We start from the raw sequence: 14952 nt of genomic DNA, 5'->3' as shown, positions 1-14952 counted from the left end.
TTATATGGAACTGGGAACAGGTGTACTGTACAAACCAGATCTCTCTTAGCTAAATATCAATAGATGTATAGTTTAGATTTATTTTAAATATTTCCTAAACATTGACCATATACAATGGTCAAGCCTTGCCAAGTAAAGGGAGATTTACAGAAAAATTATAATACAGAACATTTTTGGAGCAACAGAACCAGGAAGCACTCAGGACTCAGAAAAACATAACATAGTAAAGGAAATGTAAAAAGAAATTCCCAATCTAGACCCCGTTCTACAGATTGGAAATCCAGGACGCCTCATAAAGACCATGCAGCTGCATGAGTGTCGACATGGCTAATGTGCCAATACAAGATGTGGGGACTGAGATGTATATAAATATGCTATAGTCACTGTATGAGCTTGCACCCTGAGAACTGTAAAGTTTGGCTCATCCTACATCTTCAGCACAAGAAAGGGGATAGCAGTGATAATGATGCATGTGCCAAAAAGCGCTAGGAAAATTCCTTTTAAAGCCTTTTGTAATTGAACTGAACTGAACCACCTGTCTATATTAAAGACCCTGTGATATTTTCTGTATTGGCAACGAGAGTGAAGGTGCTGTCAATCTATCATCCGAAAACTAGCAAAGAGCACAAACAAATACATACCGGTAACCCCCCTTCCCAAGCCCATTGCCTCATACTTCTGAGCTGTACTACAGCAGCAGACTACAAAATTAGCCCCCCAAAGAACAGCATTATAATGAAGTTTCTGCCTGACCGCTTTCTCCCAAACTGTACAGATAATTAAAGAGCAGCTCAAGGCTTCTACACAGCAGAGCCTTTCCTGCCTATGGCGAGATGTGAATTGGACAGGTTCTGCAGTGAGCAGGGCAGCGTACTGTCAGAAACAACAGCACAAACTCCATCTGCATTTCAAATGCTGTTTGGCTTTTTTTTTTTGTAAAATGTATCACGGAAATACACTGACATGCACGTTTCTAATACACTGACAGGTCATGCCCAGCTGTTTAATAAATCAATATAACTATTTTTTGTCCAAAATAAAGTGGCCAAAGCCTCAGTGATTACTGAATATCAATATAGCATAAATCAGCACATTAATCTGAGTAAGCAATAACATTCAGATAATATCTCAGCTTCAGTGTAAATATCAATTACCTTTAAAAGCTAGCACACTTTAATTTCTATATGTCTTTCTATAATAACTAATAATACTCTTAAATCAGCAAATATAATAAAATGCAAGCAGAATAACTGTTTGAGTGAATATGAGTCATAAATATTTCAAATGGAATCTTGATGGATTCTAATGAATAAGATATTATGAAATCATATTAAATTCTTCATCTTATAAAGCAAAGTATGACACACCCCTTTTACATGTCACAACTTCAACCATCCTGCAGATATACACTCCCCAAGTATAGTTTCTGTAATTCTCTGTTGTTTAGTTCAATTGGAGAAAATACTTAATTCAAGTTGCAGTGTTGATACAATGTGTGACGACATCTCTTTCAGGCTTTATTTAATAAGAGCAGATATTCCTGTAGTAAAATCGAACGATTCCAGGTAGGCCAATGCAGTCCATTCTAATTCTTTAATTATTCACGTTGCTTTTTCTTGAACGGCTATACCAGTTAATGGAGTTAACAGTATTTTCTTACAAGTTTATTGAATCATTCAGTGTTCTGCTGGATGTTATTTGCAGCTGGCAGTTCAAGGTGTTAAAAGCTGCTCTCCATTTTTCTGACTGACTAGACAAACTCACAACAAAGAAAAGTAATTTTCCTTGTAACCTTGACTCATTATTTCAAATTCAGAAACATTACTTACAATAGCTAGATTTAATTACCAGCTCTGGAATTCTAGGTTGAGCATGGGCCTCAAACTTTATCTGTGTTGCTATGGAGATGAGGCCAGCTCCTCTACAACTTAATTTTTATCACACATTGCAGATGCTAAAGTTCTAATTCTAAAATAATCCCTTCCATTTGGCTCACTTGTACCCCTTGAATTATGTGTTTGCAATTCCCCACAGTTCAATATATTAAAATATTCACAATATATAGACGGTGCAGCAAAAGCTAAGAAGGGTTTAGCCATTCAGCAGTTTTAACGATCTGCATTCATCCTCCCTGAGACGATGATAATGAGCTGAGCTCCTCCCACAGTGACCCCCGGCTCAGACACATCAGAGAGGAAGGAGGCAGGAGGCTCTTTGAACTCTTCACCGAGGTCCCATGTTGATGAGGCATGCTGTGGCTTCAATAAAATATTGAAAGCTGCATAAATATTTCCCAGTTCCCACTCGAGGGACGCACTGTAAACAGGAGGGGGGTCATGGGCTGACTGGTGTCTACTTATTTCACTTTTACTAACGAGTGTACCCAAGGCTTCTGGCATGACAGGGTTAACCTAAATATCCCACTATGACCACTACAACGCATAATGATGAATGAATCTTTAATGGCAGTGCAGTTGCTCTATAATGACAATGCAGTTCTACAACTGGGGCCAATGTGAGCACATCCATAAAGTATGTAATTACACCACTACTCCAACAGGTTACCATGTAGCTACATCATTTTGGTATCCGCTCAGTTGTTACCATGCCATTACATAGTTTTGTATAAAATTAAAAGGCAGTGCTGTTTAAACCTGCCACTGTTAAGATCACTAAAATAGACCCCTACATGTCTTTATCACCATATCACCTTCACAAGTCCATCTACAACAGTATGCATGTAGGTCACTGAAGTACCACATTGGCAGCGTTTCGTGGACCATTGTTATTATAATACCAAGACACCAACCACACTCCTGGTAATACTACCAGCTCAAATCACCTTGCAAATCAACAGGGCATTTTAATTTCAACTTGATAATCATAGGAAGAGGAGTAAAAACCATACTAAAACTAAATGATCTAGCCATTCTTGAGAAAAGACACAGAGCACACACTGCATTGTGCAGAGCACCCACTCTGCTGGGATGGAATTGTTCAACTTAACTAATCAAATGCAATCCTAATATAGCACCCATTTAATACAAAAAGCAGTCGGACTCTTGGGACAGATGTTACTCTCACAAACATTCACAAATGGTATGTTGGCACACCCTGTACATAGGCTGCAGTGGCAGAGGGCAACTTTACCTGTGTCTTTGTAATTACTATTTAAATACATTTAGATGCAGCTGGGATTCAAAATAAAAATGTAATAAAGCTTTTCCATCTCTGATTAATTAAAAAATAATAACAAGGATTGCAGCAGGAACAAAGCGTGGCGCTTAATACTAATTAAATATCACAGGGTCTTTAATATAGACAGGGGGTTCATCTGTGGGTCTGTCTGTCTGTGTTTCTACTTCTTTTTAACTACTGTGTATCAGTCTATCTATCTATATACCCATCAAGACTGATTTATGTGCAATGTAAATTGCATTTCTATCTCTACACATTCACAATATCTAATTAGCTATGCTCACAAAGTCTTCTCATCAATATCATGTTCTTTCTTTCTTTCTTTCTTTCTTTCTTTCTTTCTTTCTTTCTTTCTTTACAGTAAAACATGACAAGGATTTGATGTTACTATTTTTAGTTTACCATGATAAGAGTACTGTAAAATCACAGTAGAAACAGTAAATTACATCTCAGACTGCAACAAAGGCAGGTGCTGAGTCCCCTTGTGTGAAGGAGCCTACAGCGAGTGAGGAGGGGTCCCCTGTGTGTGTGTGTGTGTGTGTGTGTGTCTGCCGGCGTGTGAGTGAGGGGTGGGGAGGTGGGGGGGTCCTATTTGTGTGTGTGTGTGTGTGTGTGTGTGTGTGCTTGTGAGGGACTGGGGGTAGGGGACGGGACGGGACGAGGACGGGAGGGAGGGGGGAGTCCCAGCTGGCTTGGTACACACATTCCACTGCAGATTGTAATTACTGTAGGGACCAGGAGCCTATCTGAACCTAATCCTGCCCCTAGAATGTGCCTCCCGACAGGGGGTGGGGCACAGAACACACTTCTGGGGCTGGGGAGGAGGGTGGCATGAATATATTAAATAACACAAATCAAATCACATCACAAACACACAGAAGTGCCTGACTGTATCAACAGTATGTTAAGTGTAATAGTAATTAACAATACATCTGATAATAAAGATTATCTTTCACTTTCAGGGTACAGCTGGTACGCAGAATATTAATTTACACAGACAAACATGGAATTGTTTGAAATAAATATATGGCAGGAGAATGGAGAGAAAGTAAAGCATGGTATATCACAGATAAGCAAGTGAATTGTTTCAATCAATGGTTAATATGAACATACCGTTAATCATGATAGACTAACCAGGTTGACCAAATACAAAACCCGGCTCACTGCTGAAGATGAGTTATACACATTCAGATGTTCCTACAGAAAATGAAAACCCACTAAGAAATGAACACGCCGATAAACACATACAGTATAGTGCTGTGTGAGAGAGGGAGCAGCTGTTTGTCTGTCTGCCCTATGATAATGTTCAGTAGTGCAGCCAGTAATCCAAGGGCTAGGTCAGCCTCAGGGTCTGCTCTGCCTCCGTCTCCTTTTGTCCCTGCTCCCTCTCTTCGTCCCTCTGCCTCGAGGTTCTCAAACAATATCTACTTGGGACCCCTTTAAATGACACACTGTGGTATTCTTTCTACGACAAGGGTTTCAAAATGCAATGCCTATTTTATATAACAGACATATAGATGGTCTGCCCCTGAAATCTTTCCCCTGACCCCCAAAACCTCCTTTTTCCTTTCCCTCTCCCTATCTGCCCTGCTGTGCTTTCCCTTTTCCCTCCTCTCCCTGTGTATTTTCTCCCTCACTCCTCCTTTTCTATGACCTTCTCTCCTTCCCTCTCTTACTCCCTTTATCCTCCGGTGTGCTCCCCATTCCCTCACTGTGTGCTCCTGTCATCTTGTTACTCAGCTCCTAACCCTCTTACCCCCCCTACCTGCTTCCCTGCAGGATTAGCTGGGATTAGCATTGTTTCTCTGCTGGTCTAGAGACCCGGGGCAGGCTGCAGTTTTACAGATCAGAGATGTAGCAGCAGAGAGTCCCTTAACCTCCTTCTCCCCCTCCCTGTCATTCCCCATCCCACTTCTCTTCATTGCAGTCTGCTTACACTGTTTATCAGTACAGTATGGCATGCACTGGCATCCTTCACTATTGCTTGTTTCCACCTATTAAAGTCTCCTCTCTGTTTTCTTTGCTGGGCAAACAATTCATGATGTGCCATCCTGCTTTACTGGATCTTAATGGAGTATTCTATGGGTATAGATGAACTATCTATGGCATCACAAGAGCCAGCAAGAAACAATAAGATACTTACAATACAATATCTACAAAGCAAAAGGAAACCAGAGGTGCAATACCACTTGCACACACAATTGATGGCTTCTCTGTGCTGTACCTTTTGAGTTCTTACAGGTTAATAACTGAAAATATGAACTAAACATTTCAATAACTACTGGCAGACCTCGTACCCTTTTAATAGAGATTTTATCTGCAGACCTTGGGAAGCCCCTATCTCCAGCTGAGACCCTCAGTGTGGCTCGTCAAGGACCCTCCTAATCCCTTGTCCTCATTTTGCTATAGCTCCATGAATAAGCTGTCCATCAGACTGCCACAGCTACATTACACCCTCAGGGGCAATTAAAAAATAAAAATCTATCTATCATGAAACAGAGGGGCTCAATGAGTTCAGTTGAGGTGGCTGGTTCTATTGGCATCCCATTCAGAAACAGCAAAGTAATGAAGGTGCTGAGGACTACAGCTACAATGCAGTGTAACTGAAAGGAGATTTGATGTACACTTCTTTAATAACTTTAACAGCACCAATGGTAATGAATCTGTGGGTGTTAATGGGAGGGACTGGGTGACACTCAGAATCAAGTGCTAGCCGGCAGATGGGCAAAAGGAAAATGACGGGGGTCCGGTGTTTGAGGACAGCAACTTATATTTAGCAGAACATGAATAATTTTAAAACAAAGGGCTGGCATCAGCTTAACAAGCTTATCATCATGCACTACCTCTCTGGAAAAGAACACCTTCTTAAATCTTGAGTTGTTCATTTCCAGTTTGGAAAAGGGTTAATTACAAGATATTTAGTACTTTTTATTTTAAGTGGTTCAGCGTACACTGTTGCAGCAAAGACATTTTGTTTTGCTTTCAAATAAATGGCATTTCGGACTGGAGTGATAATCATGGAAAGGAACCTCATGCTGTTCTTAACCTTGGCACAATACTGCACTGAAAAGCAGAAACTCAAAACAGGGAAACTCAACAGGCTCTCATCACTCCATAGGTGTTTTCATTCTTCACTTTAGGAGAGATGGACAAGGCTAGAATAAACACACACACAAAGAGACAGTGGGCATCTGCTTTCCAGGTCACAAGCCAGACACTCCTGCTGAAATCGGATCTTGTACCTGACTCTCACACACACACCTACTGTGACACAGACAAAGGGAGCATATGGGGTTTTAGGAAGGTAAGCTGCCTACTCTGGGGTTACTGTTTAAGTAAAACAAACAATTAGACCTCTTTAAAGTAAAGCATGTCAAAAGAGGCCTGGGTTTTCTACATCTCCTGATTAAGTTGCCCCTTCACAGTTTATTATTTATTTATTTATTTATTTATATGTTGGAATACTGGCTCAGCCATACAGAATGTCAGATTATCTGCCAGTGAATACCCGCTTCAGGTTTGTGCCCAACCACCCCTGCAGGTTATGCTCTACCAGTTGAAGACCTCCATGTAGATCTTCTATGCCCAATAACACAAAGTTGGATTATAACATCCCTTTTTGACCTTACTGAAGTAAGTCATGTCAATACAGCACAGAGGAAAATAGAAATCCAACAGTCTTAATTGTGGTTTGCCTGTAACTCTTTCAGGTTTAATATTTTCCTCTTTTCAGCAGACTGAAAAAATTGGATAAATCATCAGGAAGTGAACAGAAAGTTTCAGATGCAATATATATATATATATATATATATATATATTATATATATATAATATATATATATATATATATATATATATATATATCGATATATATTATATATATATACACACATATATATAAGATACTGCATATATCTACATTGGCTTCCTGTTCAATTTAGATTTTAAAGTGTTATTATTAACATATGAGTTTCTAAACTCCACCTCCACCTTACCTTTCAGATCTCTTAACACCACATGTCCCCAATCGGTCACTCCGATCCGAGGATGTCAGGTTACCTTCTATACCCATTATTCAGAGCAAAAACGCAGGTGGCAGATGCTTCAGCTATTTTGCACCAAAATTATGGAATGACCGACCCAGTACTGCAAGGGAAGCTCCCTTGTTTGATGTTTTTAAATCTTGATTAAAAACAATTTTTTATAGTCTGGTAGTTATCTAAAATGTTATTCTCTCATCTCTATGTGGCATATTTAGCTAATTTTACTTTTTAGCATTATTTGATTGTTTTATTTATTTTAAATACTTGTAACTATTTTAAGGGTATTCTTGTTATTATTACATTTACTGTTATTACTTTATTTGTTTTTCTTTAGTTTTTTTTTCTTCATGTAACGTGCTCTGTGCCGGCCCTCGTTAAAGGCACTATACAAAAATAATGATTGATTAATTGATACCAAGCACATGACATAGTAGACACGAAAGATACGAAAGATATTGCTACAGGTATATAAAACCTTCTTTATTTATTAAAAAAAACAAAAAAAACAATGAGCTGAATGAACCATTGGGGAAATTCCCTGCAAACCTGCCATTTCAGAAGTAATCAGCTAATTCAATTCCATTCTGTTCAGTGATCACATCTGCCTAAGTCTCAGTTGATGGAAACAGATGTCATTCATGTGCATTTATGAGAGGAATCCCCATTGCATTATGAACAATGTGAAATATGCATATTGTTATTATTCCAAGCTGTCCGTCTGGCTCTTGTATTCCTGTGTGAGCTGGTTGTGGTATCACCCCCTCTCCAGAACACAAACGGTTAATCCCCTCATTACAGCTGTGGCTGAGGAGAGCTGGGGAGGGGGCTGACAGATGGCATATGAAGCACGTGTAAGGGGGCTGCTTTTAAATAGACCAATTCCTACTTGCCTGGTTTTACTGGGATTACATTAACTAGATCAATACAATTGGGGGCCATGGGAAAAAAAATAGTCCAAACGTGGGCCAGCAAGCCTTTCCCTACACACTCTCTATTTTTTTATAAAACTTATCAAAGTGTATTATCCTGCAGCAACCCTAGAAGAATCATTACCAGGCCACAGCATTGCCAACAATGGGAGCTCTGTGTATTTGGACCAGTGGTCTTGATACAGTAGCACTGGCACTGATAGGGTACCATGCTACTGCAATGCGTAATGGGTTACCAGTGTATTAGTTCATACAATTGTGTTACCATTGGTAAGTCAAAATATTATTGACTTATGACTGTAACTTACTGTAAACGTGAGTTAGTAAATGGGAAATATCTATGCACTATTACATTTTTAGAGACATCAGAAATTACAGCTGCACACCACCAGTGGTCACCTCACTTCAGTAATTAAGCTGTTAGGAGTCTTTTCAGAAGCTGACCCTCTATTTGAAAAAGGACATTAGTCAGTAAGCCCTGCTGGGTGAAGTGTGTTCTGCCTTCGAGGTTCCACCACTCAGCATCACACAGCTGCTCCAGCAAATCAATCCCAGTGCTTAATAAACATGAACCAGGGGTCGAACCAATCTTATTAAACATGAGCCAGGCACACCTGAGAGTGGTACAATCAACACTGTCCTAACTAAACCTGCGGTCAAATCAAACCCTGTGCTTAAAGATCACTTAAATACATGATTCTTAGAGCTATTTACTCTAAAACGTCAAGAACATCAATTTCTTACCGGAAGGGTTAAACACCAAATACAATTTTAAAGCAAATAATTGTTTATTTCTGGTTTGGTATTTTTATTGGGTGCTGTTTTCCTTTCTGAAAAAAATAAAATAAAAAATCACTGTTTTCTTGTAATTCCTATTCATTCCTATACAAATCTACAGTGCAACATATAAATAAACTGTATTCAGTATAGAAAACCAGTCAGGGAAATTGAAAATCCACCATCCCTTTGTTTTTTGCTTCTTACTCGTTAAAGAAAAAAAAAACTTTGAAAACTGCCAATAGTTCCACAAGAAGGTGCATGTCAACTCTTGGTGATCACTTGAATATGAAAACATATCAGCTAAGTTAGGAGCAAGCAGGCCTTCTAGTATTTAAAAGGATAAAAAATATATAAGTGTTCATGTTTCTGTACTGGTGTGACCTTAAATAAGCATAGGCTCTGTTGCCACTACAATTCCCAAAATCATACTGCTTTTGAGCGAGCGCCAATAAACAAACCATTTCAGGAGAATGACATTGGTTCAAATCGCTCCAAGATGCTGAAGCTTTTAATTTAGCATTTCACAGTGCCAGAGAAAAAGCAAGGGATGGGAGAGGGAGGGCCAACCTAAACAGTCTTCCACTTTCCCAGGCTCCATGAGAATTAGCTCTGAGAAAGGAAAAGGACAGTGAAGCTGCCAGGGAGCCTGGTGGCAGAGAAGCTGAGACAGAGGTTTAGAGCTGCAGTGTCCACCAACCACAATCAAAACAAACCCAAATCTTAAAATAAAGGGCCTTGAGTATACTAAGCAAAAACTACATAAACTTTTTATTCCTACAAAAATATTTTAAAAATCCCATCAAAAAATAAAGATGACACCTTAAAGGGGGAGTTATTTCAGCCTCAATATTGTGTAAAAGCTGTCTGAGGCCCTGTCTATCTGTGACTTTATTCCTTGTTAATCTGCATGCCAGCCCTGCATTAGCTAATAAAACTCATCGCCTTTACTGGATGTGCCACTTGGGAGCCCCCAGTTGGCTTTTGTAAGGTAAAATTACAGTCAAGTAGACTGTGTACTGAAACATTTTCAGTATTGTATCTTTTTGTATCTAACTGGATTTATCCGCGCACACATGATATACTGCATACTATACATATACATGTATGTAGTTTCCAGTACATGTCAGTGGGTAGCGTGTATTCTTGCCTGGTCTCTGTTGTCTTCATTTAAATTAGATGCCCTTGTGGGATATGGCAAGCACTTATGAGATAATGAGTCAGGATGTGGATTGGAACCAGTCAGCACTCAAAGGGACCATCCGTCATTCCCCTTTCCACACAAACATCTGGCCACAGCTGGGCCTAGGCAGTTTGAGCTGATGAGAATTCAAACAGCAGCAGCAGCTGGCAGGCTCCAGAGGAGGACGGAAACACAGTGCAGCTTTGCAGTTCAGAGAGCAATGCAGTCTGCATAATATACTAAAAGAATCAATATGCTAAATCAGTGGCAGGATGATTCAAGCCTCGACAACAAACAACAACCAACATACAATTTTTACATATGTTTTATATTCTGCCTTGACCCACAATCAACAAGCCACAAGCCTATCCTCAATTTGTCAGTAAAATACATGAACACTTTCATTATTACTCATGTGAAGTACTGGTAAACTGATCAGCGAGATTCTATTTAAACCTCAGGGAAAACGTAGCTCAGCTACACTGTCTAGACAGTATACTGGTCTGACATTAGTTGGGTTTCTACAATGACGTCCTGACTGCAGAGAGAGTACAGTTCAAAGATAGGAAAGAATAACAGAGATTACAGCTAAAATAATTAAGTTTTATGATGTTGTGTTTGCTGCTGTTTCCTGGTACAAAATCACACGATGTCACTATTTCACTCCAGGGATCTAAGGTCTTGACCTACCATTCAGGAAGTGCTTAGTATCCAGAATGTAAATATAAGAAACAAGCAAAGAACCAGAAGATTTTCAACAGATGAAGGAGGGGCAGTGATAACTTTGCTAATGTTGATAAGGGCCAAGGACATTGATTTTAAGTTAGGAATCAAAATGTATTACAATGTGGTAACGGGAGTAAATGTAATTTTCCCTGAAAAAACACAATACAAACATGTGTGCATGTGTGTGTGTGTGTGTAAATATTTTAAAAGCAAGTGTAGTAGCTGTGCTTAAAAAATGGATTCGCATCTGCACTTCAGCTAATGGCCCCTGGCACTTTTCAGCAATCTTCTTCATTTAAAAAAAAAACAAGTCAATACCGCTTCAGAGCCCACCCAAGGTCCTGATGGATGCAGAGACAGCAGGCAGGGCTCAAGAACTGAATAACAAGCATGCATGATAATAACTTGTGTGATTTAACTGGAGGAAACAACATCTCTTTGCTCAAAATGCAAAGTGGTAATAATATCCAAGGGAAATAAAAACAGAAAATAACTGCCCTACATATGAGAAAGAAAAAAATGTCTTCTTATTTTTTAATCTATTCTCATTGTTTTCACTGATTAAATACCACACCAAAAACGCCTTTGCAAGAAAGTAACCTTTTTTAACTTCCTCTGTAGCTACTGTTTTGTCCTTAGATATTGTTTGGGTTTGTTTTCCTAAATTGATGGCAAGAAAGTTTTATCTGTTTCTAAAGCAAATGCAACCAAAAGCTACACTAATATTCTTTATCAATTGCATTGATTTTCAAGTAGGATGAGTAGAAACACATTTCTGAGTCTTTCCATTAGCTTTGCATTTTTACTGGTTTTGTTCCATTTATAGTCGCATTTTCTTTTCGCAAAAAATGTGCATGTTACTGGAGTAAAGGCCTTCATAAAGCTGGCCCATTGTTTGGTGCTCAACGTGGCTCAGAGGCTGCTGTGTATTAAATGAGAAACAAGTTATATACACAGCATATGTGCCACGGATATCCCTATAGTCACAGATATCGAAACTGATCTCAATCTTTTCATGCTGTCGTGGGGGTGAGAAGAGCAATAGGTTAATGTTTACTCCATTACCATCATTGTATATCCCCTGTTTGTTGTGTGAATTATGTTTTACCACCAGAAATCTCATCTCTTGTAACTCAGGGCTTATAGTTGCCCTCTCCACTCACACACACACACACACACACACACACACACACACACACACACCATTCTGGGGTGGCCCCAGTGATTCCTGACACAGCTACAATGAGAGCAAAGCTGGATTGGTCACCACTCCTTCCCAGGGAGGCCAGACAGCATATGGTAGCATCTGACTGTCAACCCACTCAATAACTGTGTCTGTGGCAAGACACAGCTCTAGAAACAAACAAACAAACAAAGAATGGCACTTTCAGCACTTGTGGGAAACTTTATAACTTGAACTATTTATCCGATTAAAATAAAGCTTTGTCAATAACCTTAATCCATTTTTGCTCCATTGATTAATGCTAGCAGTACGGTTACTTGATAAACCCCAACTTTTTTTTTAACTGTGAAAAAATGCATGTGATGTTTCCAACCAGTAACAGGAGATAGAAGGTTCTGGCTACTGTATCTATGTATCATAAATACTGATGTTGAGAGGGGGTTGCTTTGAAAAATTAAACTGCCTGCTGTTTACGTAACTCACATACGCACACAACTTTGATAACTTGGGATGACGTAAATTTTCACTGATGTCTTCAAATGTGTGAGCTCATACCCTGCTTAACTATTTCCCTTCAACTAAAAACACTTAGCGTTTCATTCTTCCTCCTCAATTCCTATCCTTCCTTCTGCTGATGTTTGCTGGAAGACAAAAGCAGAGAGATCGATAACTCATTAGTGCTGAAGCCATGAGTGAGTCTTGCCTTCCTTCTCAGGATTTTAATAACTAGAAGAACAGGACTGGATTTAGTCTGAGGGCATCTTACCTTTACATTTAACACTCACAGCTCAATCAATCACGCCAGGTTAGATTTTCCCCTAGACAAGTTACAATGCTCAGATCTGTTAGACTTTTCCTCAGCTCTAACCACAAGGTCACACTGCCTTCCAGTCTCTTAGCTATTAGACCAAACTTCTCCCTAGTTCCTCAACTCACTAGGCCACACTGCCTCACATAAGCACATCCGAATAAAAGCACAGTGACTCTTTGTGTCCACCCCTAGTGTGAGTGTCCTGGGGCTGCACTGACATATGCTGAAAAAGGAACACAACCATGTGACAGGTCCAGTGTCATGTCTGGAGTCTGTGTTTGGCAGTCCTGCATGGTGAGGATCGCTTATCCTCCTGCCACATCCCATATGTTCGGGACGTGGAACAGTTGGAAGTTGCTGTGAGCTAAACTGGGTCAGCCCAGCACAGATGGAGCGAACGTTCAGCAGTTCAATTTCACAGGAAAACTGCTTATAATCTGTCAGAAATTATCTGCTTGCATACAAAGCACGTGCCAGAGTAAAAACACTAAACCTGCCCTAACTGGGTCACTGTTTCAGCTTTAGGCAAACCTCTGGCTTACAAAATAAAACAATATTCACATACTGTAAGTTCAATGCATGGAATATGGTCTTTTGTAACATTTATCCACAGTATTTTTAATGTCCGCAGAGTAGATTTTAGTTCAGCATCTCACTCAAAAGGCATCACTTCCCACAGCAGAGTTACTCCCAGATCCCAGATGTAAATTAATTAATATAACATATGTACCTTGTACGGATGCTGCCTAGCGTATGAACTTGGAAGCTCCAGGTATTGTTACTGCATGTGACTCACGGGTCACCTTCACCTAATAAGAGAGCAGACCGGAAGTCTCAAAATGGGTGCCTAACTACAGCCAATCATTAAAGGTGATGCTATTGCGATCCAACACTTTTAAGATCATTAATCTAGTGTTATACTTTATTCTTTCATATCGATAATGCATTCATAATTCCAGGAAATTTGTGAGGACCTCCTGCTTCAGATACACTGATATATTTACTGACTGTTAGCGATTTTCAAGAAATTAGACAACAATTTTAGCAATGATGGACTAAGAGAAAGAACACCTTGTATTGTGTACAGCATACATTGTGAGCTCTGTTAAACGTAGGTATTCTGATTGCATGTCTATACTTGTTTGTTAAGAGTGTGGTCAAATAGAACCTGGTTTCACTTCATTTTCTCTTTTGGCGTAATTTGTTTGACTCTCATATGGGGGGAAAAAAAGATTTTTAGGAAAATAAAAATTCACTTATGCCTTAGGTGTTGACGTGTTAAATAAAAGAAGAAAAAAATATGTTTAATGAGTGAATTCACGTGTGCATAAAAAACACTTTTTACAAGCTGAAAGTGAATTGACTTGGGTCTTAAATTTGTTCTTTAAAGTTTTAATTTGCTTTTAATCTCCCCCAAAGAGAGTACAAAATACCACCACACTATGAGGACCCCGAGTGCATGTGACAGTGGTTCGCCTGCCACGCAGGCTCTGCATTCCACTGTACTGTGTCTCCTGGAATGAAGTCAATATTGCAGCTGCAGCATAGAATAATTCATGCCCCCCCCCCCCCTCCCCCTCTTCGGGAGAGAGAGCCACAGGTAGTTGATGAAGTGGCGGTGCCAAGCGTCCCAACTGGCGAAGATAAAGCGCAGCTGTTGAGAGTCAACGCAGCCAGATGCAGCCGACGTGCCATGTGTTCCAAGCAGGGCGCAGGGGGAGCCAGGCGCTTGCCAAGACACTCTTATCTTATGCCAACCCGACACATGTTCTGGCACTCCAACAATATCTGCTGTGGGCTTACTCCTCCATGTGAAAGAGAGGGGTTTGTGGCTCTGAACGCGGCTGGACACACTGTAGAACTGAAGTATTGCATATCAGAACAAGAACCTGCTTATTCATAATGCAAACACAATCCGTTAGAAACTGGGTAGCACTTGCTGATGTGTCTTTTCAGCGTCAGTGTCCTACAATCACCTGCTACCCCTTGCTGCTGTGCTGTTGTGGTTATAAATTGCATTGGTTACACATTTCATATTAAACTTTGAAACAAAATCTCAAATCACATTTCAACTGCCCCTTTCAAGCTTTGCTTAAATCATC

This window comes from Polyodon spathula, chromosome 13 (assembly GCF_017654505.1).
Source record: "Polyodon spathula isolate WHYD16114869_AA chromosome 13, ASM1765450v1, whole genome shotgun sequence".
NCBI classification, from domain to species: Eukaryota; Metazoa; Chordata; class Actinopteri; order Acipenseriformes; family Polyodontidae; genus Polyodon; species Polyodon spathula.
The sequence above is the reverse complement of the archived record's forward strand: the minus strand, read 5'-3'. Positions refer to the sequence as shown.